The sequence below is a fragment of the Xyrauchen texanus genome, chromosome 46 (assembly GCF_025860055.1).
Source record: "Xyrauchen texanus isolate HMW12.3.18 chromosome 46, RBS_HiC_50CHRs, whole genome shotgun sequence".
NCBI classification, from domain to species: Eukaryota; Metazoa; Chordata; class Actinopteri; order Cypriniformes; family Catostomidae; genus Xyrauchen; species Xyrauchen texanus.
The window spans coordinates 26,054,876-26,068,519 of record NC_068321.1 but is presented as its reverse complement, the minus strand read 5'-3'; the positions used below and the strand labels follow the sequence as shown (position 1 = coordinate 26,068,519).

Sequence of the window (13,644 nt, the reverse complement as noted above, 5' to 3'; positions counted from 1 at the left end):
GTATTTTTAAACAACCATTACAGATGATGTAGTAACATCAACTTACATCCAAACAAATGATGGAAAAACGGACTGTTTGTTACTCGTTTGGGCTGATAAAACAATTGGGTTAAAAAAAATCTGGCACCTAAATCACCAATTTACAAAAGTGCATTTTAATGGGTGCGTTGCGTGTTTATACGCAATCAGAGAAACGGCAAAAAAGACAAACAGTTTACGTTGGATGCTTTGATTTTACGCAGAATGGACGACTATGTGATCAAACGGTGGTGGGCTGTGTCCGTGTAGAAGTTGTTTATGGTCGTAATTCATAGGAAAGGAATATTCCGGGTTCAGGACCAGTTAAACTCAATCGACAGCATTTGTGGCATAATGTTGATTACCACAAAAATGTGTTTAGACTCGTCCCTCAATGTAACCAAAAGCAGAAATCTGGGTTACATTGAGACACTTACAACGGTGAAGTGAATGGGGCCAATTCTGCCTTTAAACCCTCCAAAAATGGGCCCCATCCACTTCCATTGTAAGTGCCTCACTGTAACTTCAATTTTTGTGGTGGATCTGGCCGGCTCTGGTAACCTCGGGATATTAATCTTGAGGTTGAGACATGGAAACAAATAGAATAATATTAGCGTAGATGCTATTCAATTTATTGCAGCGTTATATAACCTGATAGATGTTTCTGGTTTCTGGTTCCGGCAGACTAAACTAAAGCAGCCTAATTGTGAGTTGAAGGATATATGAGGTGTATACCTGGCTAAATAGATGAGACTTTAGTCTAGACCAGGGCTGGACTGGTAATCTGGCATACCGGGCATTATCACGGTGGGCCGATTAACTTTTGGGCCGTTCAGGGGCGGAATGGGCATCGGTAGAACCGAGCGGGCAGATGGGTCGTCCGCGAAATGTGCCGAATGGGGTGCGATAAGCAAAAATGAGCTGTCGTGTTATGCAGAACGGACCACAAAACGGTGCCGTGATATGCAGAAAAGGACAGCGAACTATCAACCCCCACCCTCGCTCAACAGTTGGGCCAGTTGCCATGTAAAATCCCGGGCCAATTTCCCTTTCCAGTCCAGCCCTGGTCTAGACTTAAACTGAGGGAGTGTGTTTGAGTCCAGAACAGTGTTAGGGAGACTATTCCATAGTTTAGGAGACAACTGGGAAAAGGATGTACCTCCTTTTGTGGATTTTGAAAGAATTTTGTGATCGTAATGAACATGATGGGATATAGTGTGACAGAAGGTCACTTCAGTACTGTGGAGCTAGACCATTCAAAGCTTTGTATGTAGTTAACCAAATTTTACTCATGATGACATCTATTTTGTGAAGTGCACCAATCCCTCCTGCAGCAAAGCACCCCCACAACATGATGCTACCACCCCCATGATTCACGGTTCGGCTTGAAAGCCTCCAAACATAATGATGGCCAAACAGTTCAATATTTGTTTCATCAGGGCAGAGGACATTTCTTCAAAGAGTAAGATCTTTGTCCCCATGTAAACTGTAAAGGGTCTGCACTTATATAGCGCCTTTTTAACCTTAGCGTTATTCAAAGCGCTTTACACTGTGACTCATTCACCCATTCACACACCAATGATGCAGAGCTGCCATGTAAGTCGCTAGCCTGCCATTGGGAGCAACTTGGGGTTCAGTGTCTTGCCCAAGGACACTTCTGCGTGTGGGCCGGGAATCGAAACGCCAACCCTGTGATTAGTGGCCGACCCGCTCTACCAACTGAGCCAAAGCCGCCATGTGCACTTGCAAACTGTAGTTTGGCTTTTTTATGGTGGTTTTGGAGCAGTGGCTTCTTCCTTGCTGAGCAGCCTTTCAGGTTATGTCGATATAGGACTCATTTTGCTGTGGATCTAGATACTCGTCTACCTGTTTCCTCCAGCATCTTCACAAGGTCCTTTGCTGTTGTTCTGGGATTGATTTGCACTTTTCGCACAAACTACGTTCATCTCTAGGAGACAGAATGAGTCTCCTTTCTGAGCGGTATGATGGCCGCATGGTCACATGGTGTTTATACTTGCGTACTATTGTTTGTACAGATGAACGTGGTACATTCAGGTGTTTGGAAATTGCTCCCTAGGATGAAGCAGACTTGTGGAGGTCCACAATTATTTTCTGATGTCTTGGCTGATTTCTTTTGATTTTCCCATGATGTCAAGCAAAGAGGCACTGAGTTTGAAGATAGGCCTTAATGTACATCCACAGGTACACCTCCAATTCAGCACACCTCCTATCAGAAGCTAATTGGCAAATTGTTTAATTTGCCAATTAGCAAATACTTGACATCATGGGAAGCTGCTTAAAGGCACAGTTAACTTAGTGTATGTAGACTTCTGACCCACTGGAATTGTTTTATAGTCAACTAAAAGTGAAACAATCGGTCTGTAAGCAATTGTTCGAAAAATAGCTTGTGTCATGCGCAAAGCAGATTTCCTTAACGATTTGCCAAAACTGTAGTTTGCTAATTTGAAATCTACGGAGTCGTAAAATTTTGTTTTAATGACTTAAACCGAAGTGTATATAAACTTTTGACTTTAACTTTAAAATGTTCTGGAAAACTGTGCCTTGAAAAGAGTGGGTAACCTGGATGTCAACATTGACTGGTACGCAAACTAAAAGAAAATACGACCCTAGCTACATTCACTACTAGAATATACAAGGTGTGTGTTGACCACAGTATGTTTTGTACGTTGATTTATTGGTTGCCTGAAACCAAAGAAACCAAAAGTAATCAATTGTTTCAAGTTTCGGTGCTGTTTTGGCTCACCGCTTGATGTCTCATATATAATATGGGTCCTGATGCAGAACCAGTTAGAAACTGGTTTTGGGTATATCTGAGCTGCGTATTAGATTCGACTGGGGGAAGTAGGACAATGCTGACGTGGCATTTAGGCTGGTCCTGGTCCGAACGCCACAGTGGTAAAAGCGTCCACCGGCACAAGAATGTTCTTTCGCAGTTGGCACATTGGCGCATATGCCATCCTGTTGTTTGAGTGCGTTTTATTGTCCCTGCAGTAGCGGGCAGATGGGTTTCCTTGATGCTGGACCATGTAGACGTTCATATTTTCCTTTATTTCTCATATTCAAAACTTGTTTTAAGAACATTTAATGCAGTCTCATCAACATTTAATGCAGAACATTTAACCGCAGTCTCTCGGTCAAATTTCCGATAGGTTATAGACGGTAAAATAGTGGAATATGTCACATATAATTTCTATTGGTAGCCCGAAATGTTGCTGTTTGAATAAGGTAGGGTTAGCTCAGGGTTGTTACTTTATTCTTCGTATTACCTGCAATTTTGACTAATCAATTTTATACTTCTGAATAGTGTTTTTTTTTTTCCTGAGTTCCTTCTTTCTCTCTTGCTCTCTTTTCTGTCGTTCACTGTGTGCCAGGCTGCGTTCCATGCCAGCTTTGGATGCACAGTGGCCTGAACAGAAGGACACGGCGTTCGTCAGCTCCTCTTTACAACCAGCTGCAGGAAAGACCTCCGAATTTACAACAAAATGCATGTTTTTTTTGGCTTGGTGAAAATCTTCACAGGGTGAGTTTAATAGATGCTGTACATCACAACTTGTGTTTTATCCACAATGCTTAAAAACAGACATTAATGTGATTTTGACACATTTGTGCATCTTTTAGTAGTCTAAACTGAGGATTAAATTTAAATCAAATTATATTTCATGTGCAACATTATCACTATTACAAGATAAATAGATGAGTTAACAAATAAAAGGTCATTTTAATTCCATTAAATGTTTGGATGCAATGAACTATCAAGTTACATTTGTTATTAAAATTTCTACTTGTTTGTTATTGACTGTATATGTCTATATCCGCGAAGATGCATCCATCCTTTTCTTCTTAAAAAAGAAAAAAGGACGTTTCTGATAATTCGCTTTGTAACATGTAAAAAGCATGTTTATCTACAGGAAATAGATTTATTTTAACAGTATGCATTTACAGCCGTGTTTAGCAAAACAGCCTAAATAACCTCAGTTCATATTGTACAATATCAAGCAATGCATGCAAAATATTCATGTTTGTGAACTGAGAAATCATCCAAAAACCAAGAAAGAAAATGCAAAAGAAAATAGTACAATCGCATGTTTTAGTTACGAACAGGGAAACTATATTTACACTTTTGTACTATTGTTTTAGTTATTTATTTATGTGATTTATTTATTGCATAAAGAATTAAAAATATAACAATCATGTGTCCAGCTTTGGTTCGCTGGATTTTAAACAACACGTTTGACGTTTTCTGTACATCGATTATTATGGCAATGCAATGAAAGAAATTGAATCGTTTGATTGGTGGAAAACTTCCATATTGTTTACCAAAAAATATAAAGAAATAAACTAAAATGAATAAATGTTTTGTGGACATCTATAGACACATATTGAACACAACTACAATGCTTGAAAAATTTTAGTATTAGCAGAAAAAGTTTTTAATAAATATATTTAAATATTATATATATATATATTAAATCTGAATATTCAATGTTGAAAACCAAGCTGTATGTAATAATACTGTTTTACTGTATGCTTTTTTATTAATTTATATATTAGTATTTATCTTGTATTATATGTTTTATTTTTCACACATATTTTCTAGAAACTTTGTGATATGTTTAAATTATTTATTATGATAATTTAATCGGATGGCACAATTTTATTTAAAAAAAAAAAAGTACAATTTATTTAATAATTTTCTACTATTTAGCATAAATATTAGATTTTTTTTTTCATATCCTGATACTAAATATTTATAGAGCACAAATAAATTATGTATTAATTATATAAATTATTGTCGCACTTTCATTCAGTTGCTACAAGAAAAACAATGATTTAAACGATCCATTGAATATGTGCTGTGCATTCAACTTGTCTCACAATTTCTAGTATTGCTTTTCTTTAAAATGTCTTCTATTCACAAGTTTGTCTTAATAAAATCATTATAAAATGGTAAAATATTCAAAGTGATATACTTGCGTATGAACTATAATGTTAAAGATTAGAATATGGATTAATTCCACTGTGATATTCATTCTCAGATCAGGTCCGTGCGTCTAGAAGTGTTTGCAAGAGTGAGATCCTGGTTTCGCTTGGATGATGCCAGAGTTCAAGGGTCAGCGGCATTTAATAAGAGGAGCTGTCTGGGGTCACAGGGGTCATTCCCAAGGGGCTGACCCGTTTGACGGCAACACTTAATGTGAGCGTAATCTTTACCTTGTCAAAGCAAACAACAGTCGCACCCTCTCAATATAGCTTCAATGGCCCCTCGGGTAACACTTTTGACCCTGGGGTCATAACCTTTGTGTCTGACACAGCAGGGAGTCAATGGACCAGTCCTTTAGTCACGCGTGGAGGTCAAGGGTCAGACCACCTCCAAATGGCCTTTGCCGCCGTTTTTGTGGCAAGTCGGGAATAGCCGAGGATATGGTTCACTCGACAGTGAGGCCTGGGCTCATTTAAAATGCTACTAAATTTAAAATCAGGTGCATAAAATGTCAAAATTGAATATTTGTCTAATATACTCAAGTCTATTTTTTTCTAGGCATATCTGGTGGCTTTACACACCATGGTGACCTGTAGCTGTTTTATATCTGTATTCGCTGTCTAAGAGGCGAGTGTTGACAAATGTGGAGCAAATTTAAGTGTTTTTGATGAAAAACCCTAACTAAAAAAAATGTATAATAAAATTTTCAAAATACATTTTTAATAATAAACGAATTAAATACAATAATAAAATGCAGCCAGCAATTGCACAAAAAACAAACAAAAAAAAAGTACAAAGTGATTGCATTAAAATTGGCCATAATGTTACACTGTAGAGCACCGATAATATCAAACATAAAGACCGGAAATTATTTAAATTGCATTTTTATGCAAGTGTTATGAGTGTTTATTGTGATTCGTCTTGTGCATTATTTACAACTACTTTTGTCTTTGATGTTGATTTTATTTTGTAGTCATAATTGTTTTAATTGACAGTATATTTTAATGATTTAATTTTATTGAATTAACCATTTTGCATGAATTGACTGTTTATGAATTGTTAGAAAAAAGGCCAATTATAAGGGGTAAATATTACCCATTAAAAATGGTTCCCTCTGAAGAGTGCAAAAGATGTAATCTAACCCAGAAGAAACAAAGAATGCTGCTTTAGTCTTTACAAACATGAAAGAGAACATTTTCAGCTCTCAAAGGTCTTGCTGGCTGTTTGTTGTTGCCGCTCATTTGTCCAGTATTTCCTGTTGCAAACACTGTGTGTGTGAGGAGCCGGCGAGGAGACTCGTGCTTTACTCTCGCATTCTGTCCTATTCCAGAGTACTCATCCACGCTAATGCAGCCTAAAGTCATGCTAACATCAGGATTTCAGCGCAGTTGCTCCACAAATGTGTTTCAAAATATATGTGCAATTTGGCATGCTGTTATTCAATATCCAATGAATGCATTTTCAATGCATTGTTATTTATTTTAATGCAACGCAATTTTTTTTTCTAGAAAAAGTTCCAAACCTACATTATCAGAGAGACGTCCAACGGCACGTATTTAAATGCATTGCATTAAAATAAATAACAATGCATTGAAAATGCATTCATTTAAATTGCATAAAAATAAAACAAAAAATGCATTAAATAAATGAATACAAATTGGAAATAAGCTAAATTGAAGAACACTGAACTATTAGCTTCAGTCATTGTACAACACATCAGAACATCAGCTACTGCTAAACTATTTAAAAAATACACATGATTCAGCATAAAAGACAATGTTGTGGCCTAGTGGGAGTTTTTCACAGTCCAAACTTTATTGCATTCTGTTTGTTTGGTACAGAAACGTTTTCTAGAAGACTTAAATGTATTTACAGTCCATTTCTACGAAATGGCGGCATTCGCCATTTTGTGTACCGCATGGCCTTAGAGAGGTCAAGAATATTTGCGAGACTGTTTGTGCAGGACTGATAGTTAGTAATCCATATTTACAATAATTATGTGTTTTCAGCTGTCCACGCATTCAATGTGATGAAGGAAGGACTGTCTGTCGAGGTATCTTGGTGTGCTTAGCATGTAGCTTCTTTCACACAATTGTTTTCTCACGTTTCCACATCCGCATTGTGCACTTTCACTCTGGTGCAGCACGTGTTTGTTACGGATTTATAATTGTGTATAAATGAATGCACAACTATCGAGAATAATATCAAGACCAGAAATAAGGTTTAATGGAGTAATACTCCAGAATTAGCACAATGCTAATGCAAGCCATGTTTAGAAATAAAGGCGTTTTGAAGCACGAGTTAATAGTTGGCTAGTAAGTTAACGCTTGTCCTAAAATGAACTTAGCGGCATGCACCGTGCACACCACAACATCGCTACAGCTCCTCGATTTGCCAAACAAAAATAGACGTTCCAACAAAATAACAAAAGATGATGCCGTCATTGTACTGCTAGCACAGTCGTCAGGGATTTGATCAACTCTGGCTGGCTGAAGTTAGAAATTACAGATAAGTGTGCACAGTTTTATCTGCCTCCTGGAAACGAGGCTGTCAATTGGTCAGAAGTTGTGGCGAGATGTGACGTAAGATGTGAAAGAAAAGTGCAGGGTCCCTACCTAACCAGCTGAGGAATAGTACGATTGCCACTCTAAAATAGGCCGCATGATCAATGTGAGGTTTCTGTTTCCAGCCCGAGCCTGTAACTCTGCGGTTCTGCTAAGCAGGATGGGCTACATCAGAACGTAGCGCCCAATGTGAGCGTGTTAGCATGTGATTGTGTGTGAGGACAGACACGAAGCAGCTCTCCGACTACAAGCCAGCGCATGGGAATGGGTACGCCCATAAGACTCCCAAAGCAGCGGCCATGTTAGATCACCCCAAATGCTGCATTCATAGCTTAGACAGAGAAAGACACTATCTAATGCTAGCTAACCCCACCATCTGGAGTTGCATCTTCGAGTTACAGTGCTAGGAAAAGTGCTGAGTAAGTCCACAAGAGCTGGAAACACAGGCTTTCTCTCTGTCTGCAAGCACATTAGCGTAGACGCAGAGAGGAAGGGTTAGTGAACAAGTGAGAGAGAGTGCGCTAGCTTGCAGTCTGAGGGGGAAAAAAGTTTGTTCAGCAAGCTAGTCCAGCCTCAAGGGGTTTCTGGAGCGACTGCCAGAGCAAATAGAAATTTTTCACTCTCTCATTTTCTTTTGAACTCATTACAATAGCATTTTACAAACCCACCACAATGTTGGACGCTGGGAACTAATTAAGGGTGGTAGAGAGAGCTAAAGAGTGAACGCAACTCATTCCTGCATTGGTGAGCATGTGTTTGAGTATACGTCAATTTCTTTTTTGTCGTTTACTTTGCCTCCCTTGTTCTGTCGCTGCAGTTGGGAGGGATTTGGCCAGACAGATGGATGAACGGGGAGTAGAGAGGGAGTTTGGTCATGTGAGGAGTGCATCATCAAAGGGGAGGGGTCTGTCTGTTCTACCTCATTCTGATTGGCTGGACGGTTTAGTGTTTTTAAACCAGTGCTGTGATTCTGATTGGTCGAGTTTTCGACTGAAATCTCAGTGTACAATGGAGAAGTTGTGGAAGTGTCTTGCTAATGCAAACAATTAAGTGTGTGAGAGATTTGACCTAGAAATGAGTCTGTTGTTGTTCAAGTTTAGTTTGTGGTGAGATAAGTTTCTCAAGCCAAAATTGCAGGACAAAAAAAAAAGTCTGTCTGTTCTCCCTCATTCTGAGTCAAGGAAGGTCACAGTTGTTCTTCAATCCAGTGTGATGGGTAGAACTTTCAACAGAAATCTAATTTCTAAAGGAAAATGAAGGAATCTGCGTGTAAAATCCCAGGGAAAACATTTTCAATGCTCCCTTGTTCTGATTGGCTGGAAGGTCAAAGTTGTTCTTTTTTCCCCCTCCCCTTTTCATCCCAATTCGGAGTGCCCAATTCCCAATGCACTCTAGCTCCTCATGGTGGCGTAGTGACTTGCCTCAATCCGGGTGGCGGAGGACGAATCTCAGTTGCCTCTGCGTCTGAGACCGTCAATCCGCGCATCTTATCACGTGACTCGTCGAGCGCGTTACCACGGAGACGTAGCACGTGTGGAGGCTTTGCGTTATTCTCTGCAGCATCAACGCATAACTCACCACACGCCCCATCGAGAGCGAGACCCGCAATATAGTGACCACGAGGAGGTTACCCCATGTGACTCTACCCTCCCTAGCAACCGGGCCAATTTTGGTTGTTTATGTGATGCTCCTGTATTACCCGCTCCATACGGGACTCGAACTGGTGTCTCCGGCATGGGAGGCTGGCACGCTAATAAGGAGGCTAAAGGCTACAGCCCCTAGCGTCACTCGCTAGTGCACCTCATAAGGTCAGGAGAGTGAGGTTTATACACATTGAACAGCTATCTACCATCTGGCCAATGTGACACTTAGGAGACCTGGCTGGAGTCACTCAGCACGCCCTGGATTCGAACTCACGACTCTAGGGGTGGTAGGCAGCATCAATACTTACTGAGCTACCCAGACCCCCAGGTCAGAACTGTTCTTGAATCCAGTGCAGTGATTCCAGTTGGTTGAGTTTTTAACAGAAATCTAATTTCTAAGAAATAAGTTGTAGAGAGTCTTGCCAGGATTGCAGAGGGAATGACAGGGTCAAGTTAGGGTTTTTCACAACACACGTTGTTTCAAAGCAGCTTAAACGGTAAATGGTCTGCACTTATATAGCACCTTTTTAACCTTAAAGGTATTCAAAGCGCATTACACTGTGACTCATTCACCCATTCACACACATTCATACACCAATGGCGGCAGAGCTGCTATGTAAGGTGCTAGTCTGCCATTGGGTGCAACTTGGGGGTCAGTGTTTTACCCAAGGACACTTCGGCATGTGGAGTCGCGTGGGCCAGGATTCGAACCGCAACCGCCGACCCGCTCTACCAACTGAGCCACAGCCGCCCCTCATGATTTCTTAACAGAAATCGTGCATTAACAGAAAATAAATCTGTAATATCTATAAAGTCTTAGAGTCATCATTGTGTAGTTTAATTAAATATGTTTATAAATGATGAATTAAAATAAATTATTAAATAATAATTGTATTTAGGATCCCAGTGAGCAAGCTGTAGGCGACTGTGGCAAGGAACACAAATCTCCATAAGATGTTGATTAATGGAGAAAAATAACTTTGGGAGAAATCAGACTCACTGTGGGGGCCAGTTCCCCTCTGTCTAACATCATGAACATAATGCCAATATGACTTATGTATAGTGCAAGTCATGGTTTAAAATGATTAAACTAAGTAAGGTTTAAGGGTCAGTGTTTAAACATCGATTGTGTTTGAACTGTAAGATTAATGACTAATGTCTTTGAAGTCCATCCTGGATTAACTGCAGAAGTTCACGTAGATGCAATTGTCCTTGTTAATTGGCTGATGAAGGCTTTTGTTGGCAATTAATTAATAGTCGATGTATTGCATTGTAAGGGTGTAGTCAATCATAAGACCGAGGTGATGCAGGCAGAGATGAGTCTGCTAAAATATGCTGACCTGGCAGCTTTTAGTGCCTGTCTGTAGCTACAGAAACTATCTTTCCATGCACCGCGAAATACCTCTATTTGTGTATTCTTCCACTTGTGCTCCATTTTCCGAGCTGCTCTCTTGAGAGCATGAGTGTGATCATTGTGCCATGGCGCGGGGCTTATTTCTTTAATTTTCTTTAATCGAAGGGGGGTGACAAATCAAGAGTGCTAGAGAAGACTGCATTTACATTTTCTGATATCACATCAAGTTCTTCTGGGCTTTGTGGCTTACTAAGTGTATGAGATAGATCTGGAAGATTATTAGTGAATTATTAGCATCTTTAGTGGTCAAAAGAATAGTTCTACCTGAACGATAGCGTGGTGTAGATTGAGTAACATTAGCTGAACGCAGCACACAAGAGATCTCTCTGCTGTAGGATTTCTATAGTATCAACGTCAACTCCATATGACAGAATTAAATCTGTAATCGCGTAATGGGGATTAATTAGTCCTGCCACATATTACACGACTCCAAGACAGTTCATAATATAGATAAATGCTAATCTCAATGTGTTATTTTCAATATCTATGTGAATGTTGAAGTCGCAATTAAAGCTTTATCTACAGTAACTACTATATCTGATAGATAAATAAGCAAATTCACCACGGAAATCAGAATATGGTCCAGGTGATCTATATACTGTAGCAAGGGCAAAAGACGACAGAGTTATTTTATTTGTATCCGACAGTGTCACATTAAGCATTATTAGTTTAAAATACTTCAACTTATATCCTGTCATCTTAGTAACTCCAAAAACGCCACTGTAAATTGTAGCAACACCTCCTCCTAGACCCTTCAGACGAGGCTCATATTTATAACAATAACCTGAGGGAGTTGATTCATTTAAACTAATATATTGATCCGGTATAAGCCAGGTTTCAGTCAGAGCACATCCAAACTATGACCTGTAATTGTTTCATTTACAATAAGTGCTTTTCTTGAAAGAGATCTAATGTTTAGATCTTTTAATAAAAAATGTGTTAAAACCGGAGCATACTTTGGGTTTTAGAACGACACGAGGGTTATTAAATGACAACGTTTTCATTTTTGTGTGGACTATTTCTTAAAAGCAAATAAAGAAGTGTTTGAGGGAGAGATTTGACCTAGAAATGGGTCTGCAGTTGTTTACACAGTTTGTCAGAAATGTCAAGGAATGTGACGTTTCTAGTGCATTTTCTGCAGAAAGTAACATGCTTCGGCTGCTTCTCTCTCTCTCTCTCTCTCTCTCTCTCTCTTTCTGATAGGATTATTTGTGTGTGTGTGTGTGTGTGTGTGTAAAGAGAACTGCGTCTGCGCGCTGGGGGAGGAGTATCTATGTCACACTCCCTCTCTCACTAACACCGTCTTCTCTCCTCCCGTGTAGGCGTTTTTCCGCCCTCCCACTCTCTCTCTCTCTCTCTCTCTCTCTCTCTCTCTATTTGTCTCTCTCTCTCTCTCCCCCTCAAGTGCAAGGCCATGTGGGACACATGATGAGGAGTTTTCACCCCTCTGCGTCTTCTGTTTCATATCTGTCTCTTTCTCTCTCCCTCTCCCACTCTTTCGCTTTACGTACGGATTGCTTGCTTCCTAATTCCAAAGTCTTTAAGCTGTACATGAGGGAAAGACCTTCAGAGAATAATTTAGCACGAGGGAGTGAAGGATAAAGTGGAATGAAAAAAACTAGCCTGCATTTTTGCCTCGAGGGCCTCCCTACTAGCGGGCCCAGTCGTAGAGAGAGAATGCAAGACAGCGCTACACCAAAGCCCACCCAAAACCTGCCAACACGTTCCCGTTTTGTAGCACGCTACCGCATTTGATTGCACCTGATTTTTACGCTTTTCGAACGTGGTTTGCGACAAAGCATAATTGTGCATTTTTGGAGCGGTTTTGTATCTTGGAAATGTCTTTTTAGATTTCGTTTTTTAACGAGAGAGCAGATGGAGCTTTTTGCCGCTGTGACCTGCAACCTATGCCAGCCCATGCCAGCTCATGCCAGTGCAGCACCGGGCACCGTGTCGCACCGAAGGATTTGCCTTCGGATTGCCTTCAGGAACGCGTTTCTCTTCAAGCGTTCCGACAGGGAGTTCTGTCGTGAAGGAGCGTTCGTCTGGGACAGATGCCAAATGCTTACAAAAGCCAAAGAAATAAACGTTCATGCTGTCGCAGGAAAAGCTGCTGTGAGTGATTTGCGTGATGAAAATGTTACAGACTCGTGGTGTTTGGGGGGTTGAATGGACGTAGAGTAACTCTCATGTGCCCGTGACCATGATGCAACTATCGGACACATGCAGCTACAAAACACACCGACCCTGGTCGCATTTAGATCCACAGGGTGAGAAAAAGACGTTAAAAAAGTCCACGAAGAAAGAATAGGAGACAAGGTGAAGATGGTGTTGGTGTTGGGAAGGTATTCAAGCTAGTGAAATGTTCCCCAGGACTACGAGAGCCGATTGGATGATTTGCATGCAGTAGACACACTTATTGTGTGTTTGCTAACATGCACCATTCAGAGAGACGTGCTCCATCTGCTAACAGGGTTCACACACGCCTCCCAGACGTCCCGGAGGCCCCCTATTGTTCCAGAGGCCCAGCAGAGCAGCCGGAGTGTTGCGCCGGCCTGCTTCCCGAGAGGAGAGGGGGAACTGGCATTAGAGACCGGGTAAACGGGATAGCGGATCGGGACAGCTCCTCCTCGCAATCCCGGAGTCAAAACCCCTATCTCTTTTTCTCCACAGGAAGAAAGGACGTCCTAGACAGACTGTTGCCTCCGTACGCTGCCTGTTCAAGCCTCGCAGGCGTGTGTAAGTCATGTTTGACTTCAGCTACATACGTGTGTGTGTGGGTGAATGCATGCTTTTTCTTTTTTGAGTGTGTGAATGGAATTTTCCCCCTTTAATGCATAGATTGTGTACTGTGCAAGCATACGCTTTTCTTACCGCATATGTCATGCATTTCTAAACTGCAGCACACCGATTTCAACACAGAGTCCAACTGCAATAACAAACTTCCAAAGAACATTTTTGTGCATTTCTCACACAGTCATTTACTATAGTTTGTTGTGCATT

At 40.6% G+C, this 13,644-nt stretch overlaps 2 protein-coding genes across 4 annotated transcripts in view; one reads left to right on the top strand and one right to left on the bottom strand.

Annotated features, from left to right (window-relative positions):
- The window catches only part of LOC127638177 (uncharacterized), a 61,262-nt gene that overhangs the window by 22,998 nt on the left and 24,620 nt on the right, over positions 1–13,644 (top strand). Inside the window, exons 1-2 of one of the 3 annotated variants that reach the window (XM_052119597.1) lie at positions 2,991–3,264; positions 3,411–3,559. The exons of 1 other annotated variant lie outside the window; for it this stretch is intronic. The gene's annotated coding sequence lies outside the window, so the exon portion shown is untranslated. Of the gene's footprint in view, positions 1–2,990; positions 3,265–3,410; positions 3,560–9,808; positions 13,381–13,644 lie in introns of those variants that run through there. One more of the 3 variants, XM_052119595.1, reaches the window with a different exon arrangement.
- The window catches only part of LOC127638164 (filaggrin-2-like), a 7,464-nt gene continuing 7,193 nt past the window's right edge, over positions 13,374–13,644 (bottom strand). Inside the window, exon 2 of the mRNA XM_052119579.1 lies at positions 13,374–13,644. This exon is cut by the window's right edge and continues 4,024 nt beyond it. The gene's annotated coding sequence lies outside the window, so the exon portion shown is untranslated.